At 38.5% G+C, this 4,935-nt stretch overlaps 1 pseudogene; it reads right to left on the minus strand.

Moving 5' to 3' along the window:
- Positions 1–2,976, minus strand: part of LOC101640289 — a 4,811-nt pseudogene extending 1,835 nt beyond the window's left edge.
- Between the last annotated feature and the right edge of the window lie 1,959 nt (positions 2,977–4,935).

Raw genomic sequence — 4,935 nt, forward strand, 5'->3', positions numbered from 1 at the left:
GAGTTGTGTGAGCCCCTAATAAAACGATTAAAAAATAAATAAAAATTTTCATAATAAAAAAAATAAAGTGTAGAAACCTTGAAAAAAAGAAATCTCCACTTCGTCCTTCCTTTTAGTAGAACATTGCAAGATGATGACTGAATGTGAATAATTTTCTCAGTTGCAAGTTTTCACCAACTGTTCATAATTCAGTTCCAGTAGTTAAAAAATTTGAGTCACTCCTTCTGTCGTCATTCAACTCCCAGATATGCAGCCCCAAGACCTCCTCCTACTCTGTGCTCAGAGCATGATTGAGGCAGATGAGAAATACCTCTGACTCCAGATGCATGGCCTGAATCACCTGCCCCGCCACTTTGATCCAGCCAGCTCATATACGCCCCAGGTCCTTTAACTTTTTATTGTGAATTGGAAGAAGGTTTACAGAACACATCAATTGTCCATTGAACCATTCATTTATATTTTATTTCATATGTTTTATTGTAATCATCACAGTAAAACACCACTTATCCCATTACCTCCCTGTGTGTCCTGATTGCATTCCTCTTTTTTCCTCAACTTCTCTGAACTTTGTCCTCCTGTAAATACTGCCTTTTTCTATTTCAAAAGACCAGCCATTCAAAAATGTGTATGCCTCCCTGTGGTAGTTATATAATTGTCAATTTGAGAGGATTATGGCTAAAGGGGTGGAGTCTAGTCTGTCAATCAGATCATAGCCAATGAGGCTTCTGTGTGGACATAGCCTTCTGAGAATTCTGGGAAATCTGGGATTTTCCTCCTTGGAGGTGAGAGATTCTCTGTTCACACCCTGGAAGACATAGCAGCTGACAAACACCTGGACCCACCCTGATGCAGCCCTGGGTATTGGAGAAGCCATGAAGAGACCCCTGCCAGTGCTGAGATTTTTCCAATGCTAATGAATCCAAAGACTTTCTACCCACTGACCTGTGATCTTCTACATTTGGTGTCATTGCATGTGTTTTGTGAGTCTGAAGAGTACTTTATAGATTGGTATCAGACATATGGGCTAATATCAGACTTAGAGACTTGACCTGGACTGGGCTGGATGTTTTCTCCATGTTCAATTGCTCTTGTATATAAATCTCTTTCTTATACACATACATGTGTCCATGGATTTGTTTCTCTAGTCTACCCAGACTAACAAATTCCCTAATGTTATTGTTCTTCTGGTAGGTCTGTCTGCTATTTGGCTTGTATTTTATTGACCATTCCAAGGTATTCGACTGTGTAGATCATAACAAACTGGATGCCATGAGAAACAGGAATCTGAGAACATTTCACTGTGCTCAGGAGCAGCTTGTACATGGCTCAATATACTTGTACATGTGTAAATATAACAGGGAAAACTGCATGGTTTAAAATAAGGAAAGATATGTTTCAAGGATTTATCCTCTTACCACACTTATTCAATCTGAATGTTGATCAATAATCAGAGAAGGTGGATTATATGAAGAAGAATGTGGCATCAAGATTGGCGGAAGGCTTATTACCAACCTGTGATCTGCAGATGACACAACTGAAGATCAAGGATTGCAGTCTTCAATTTGGATTGCAACTCAATGTAAAGAAGACTAAATTCCTCAAACTGAATCAATAGATAACATCATGATAAACAGAGAAAACATTGAAGTTTTGTCTCGCTTTAATTCACAATCAATGTTCATGAAAGCCGTAGTCGGGAGATAAAATGACACATTGGACAGAGTAAATCTGTTGTACAGTATCTCTATGGAGTGCTGAAACATAGCGAGGTGACATTGAGGAGTAAGTTGCACCTAACCCAATCCATGGTATTTTCACTTGCATGTAAAAGTTGAGGATTGAATAAAAATAACCTAAGAAGAATGTGTGCACTTGAATTATGGTGCTGGTAAAGAATATTGAAAGTACATGGACTGACAAAAGAGGCAAGGATGGAGAGACTTCACCTCACATACTTTGGACATGTTGTCATGAGAGACCAGTCGCTGAAGAAAGCCATCATGCTTGGTAAAGTACAGGGGCATGAGAAAAAAGAAAGTTCTCAAGAAGATGGACTGATACGGTGACCGCAACAATGCGCTCCAACATAGGGATGACTCTGAGGAGGGCCCAGGGCCATGCAGTACTACTTTCTGTTGCTCACTGGGTTGCTATGGGTCAGAACCACCTCAGGGATCCTAACAGCAAAACACTGTTTGACTGAAACTGAGCCTTGTGGTTGAGCTCAGTTCTTTGCCTGAAGAATGATACAGGGCCATAGTCTTGGAGATTCCAGCAGTCTCTCTGTCTTACCAATGACAGTAGGTTTTTTTTAATGATGTTGACCTTTATTCCACATTTTTCTCACATTTCATTCAAGACCTTCTAATGTTATCACTTTCAGAGCAATTGTAGCAGTAGCTGGGCACTACTTAGTTTTTCTGGTCTCAGAGTTTGGAGACTGGACTTGGTGTAGTTGATTAGACTATTGGACTACTTGTTTCTAAGTGCATTTAATTTTCATCACTCGTCTATCCTGCTGACACAGAGAGACCAATAATTATATTGCAGACGACTTCTTCTAATAAGCCTGTAAGACCCCCTTCACTATTCACCAAAATAGAAGGTAGAACTTTGTCTTTGTGGAATGTATTATGAAAATTTGATCTTGGTGTCTCCTGAGATTTCATCCTGAACCCACAGACCAAGTGACTTGTTCTCTCATAGTATTCGGTAATGTCTAAAACCTTTTCATAACTTTGTCCCATGCATGCTCCACTGCTTTCATATATATATATATATTTGCAGCAAAGTTTAGTTGCACTGAAACCAAGTCTATTCTAACTCATAATGACCCTACAAGACAGAATAATAGATCTGCTCCCTGTGGATTCTCAAGCTGTAAATCTTAGGGTAGTAGAAAGCCTGATCTCTGTCACAAAAATCACCAGGGGATTCGTAGGGCTGATTCATGATTACTACCACACCATAGGCCATTAGTGAATACGCATGTACAAATAGCTGATCAAACATGTATATATATGTGGGTATACAGCTACTCTCCCACAACCATTCAGCCTGCTTGTGCCTGTCTGTGCATGTAATCATAGACCATTGTTACCACAAGATTCTATATAAAACAGTATTTCCCTTTATTGTCTTTAATTCTCCCATGTTTCCTACTGTTTTTCCTGCCTCCATCATATTTTTTGCTCGTATACTTCTTAGTGTTTAATGCATTTATTTTCAACAAAGCTAACATGTGTCTACCTGTAATCTTCCCTCCCCATCCTACACCCACTTGACACCATCAAAGAATGTTCCTTTTAGTGTGAAAATCTTTTCTTAACTTTCTTAGGAGAATGATTTCTTGCAATATTGGTCCTTCTGTGGTTATTTCACTCAGACTAAAGTCCTTCAGGTCAATCCATGTCTCAAATGTTTTACAGATTCATCATTATGTTTTTCAGTATTTTGTAATATTCCATTGTGTGTATATAGGATAGCTCATTGATCCGTTCTTCCACTGAGTTCGAATAGTTTGTTTCCATATTTTTGCTATTGTGAATAATGTTCTGATGAACATGTGTGTATCTATGTGTGTTTCAGTTCTTATAAATTTAGGATAAACACAAAGTAGGATCGCATAATTTTATGGTATTTTTATATCTCGTTTTTTTGAGGTAGTATCATGCTGTTTGTCATAGCGACTGCACCATTTTAAAGTCATACCAGCAGAGAAAGATGTTGCCAGTCTCTTCACACCCTCACTAGAATTTGTGGTTTTCTGTTTTGTTTTTTTCTAACTTTGCTATTCATGGTTGGGTGAAGTGATACAGCTGAAGACTAGCTTCTACTTATCCCTCTTCTCTTTTTCTCTTCAATGTCAGCTCATTGTTTTAATTTTCATCACTCCAGAGATTAGTCATCACAAAAAATTCTTTATCTGTTTGTTGATCTGAATGTGTTCTGCCATTAAGTAACTTTTTCATGCTTTCTACCCTATTTAATTGGATTCTTTTTCTTGTGGAAATTTTAGTTGCTACTCTCATTATCGCTCACGAGGGGCTTATCTGTCCAGGAGTCCCTGTGTTGCAAGCTCTTATCTATGCCAGTTTGCATGTGTGCTCTATCTGGATTTATAAGGTAGAATTGGGCTCATGATAGTTGGGGGTTGGGGAGATGGAAAGCATTAAGGAACTAGAGCTAATCCTCCATCTTATGAAGGATTTCCCTAAATTTTGCTGTTGCTTTACTGTATCTCATGTTGATTGTGTAATAAAGAAGTAAATAAAAAGAGAATATGGAGTCAATTCTGGTTCATGAAGATCCCCAAGTGTTTTAAAGTGAAACGGTACCATAGGGCTTTAATTGACAGTGAACTTTCAATAAATAATCTAGCTTTACTTCCTAGTTGCCTCTAGGTAATTTCAGACAGTCTGTTGCTTAGTAGCTTAGCATGTAACCATCTGTGTCATTCAAGAGTTCCTAAAAGATGAATATGCAACCATTTAATAAACAATTCATTCAAAATTAGAAGATCAATTTTAGTGAACCTAGGGACCGCTCAACAAATATGCATGTGTTCCTATCAGATTTTGCAGTCCATGATTTAAGTAGGACCACGTGACTATGTCCCAGAAGTGGTGTGTGTCACATTCAGGATGAAACACGTAGGAGCCAATGTGCTGCTTTCCAGGTTTCTTTTTCTCTGATGCAGAAGTCCTGCACATACAAGGGGGTAAATAAAAAAAATACACAATAGAAAAAAACTGCTGGACGGAGCTTCATAGTGTGTGTTTCTCCCATTAAGCAAGCATCGAGCAATTTGCTCGGAGTTAGTGCACCCAGTGGCATCGACTGGGAAAGTACTTTCTGATCACTGTGAATTTTATCATACTAGCAGTTCAAACAAACAACATTGTTTGTGAAGGCTGCTTTAAGAGAACAGTGTGC

This window comes from Echinops telfairi, unplaced genomic scaffold (genome assembly GCF_000313985.2).
Source record: "Echinops telfairi isolate 266 unplaced genomic scaffold, ASM31398v2 ScPeMD7_60;HRSCAF=208, whole genome shotgun sequence".
NCBI classification, from domain to species: Eukaryota; Metazoa; Chordata; class Mammalia; order Afrosoricida; family Tenrecidae; genus Echinops; species Echinops telfairi.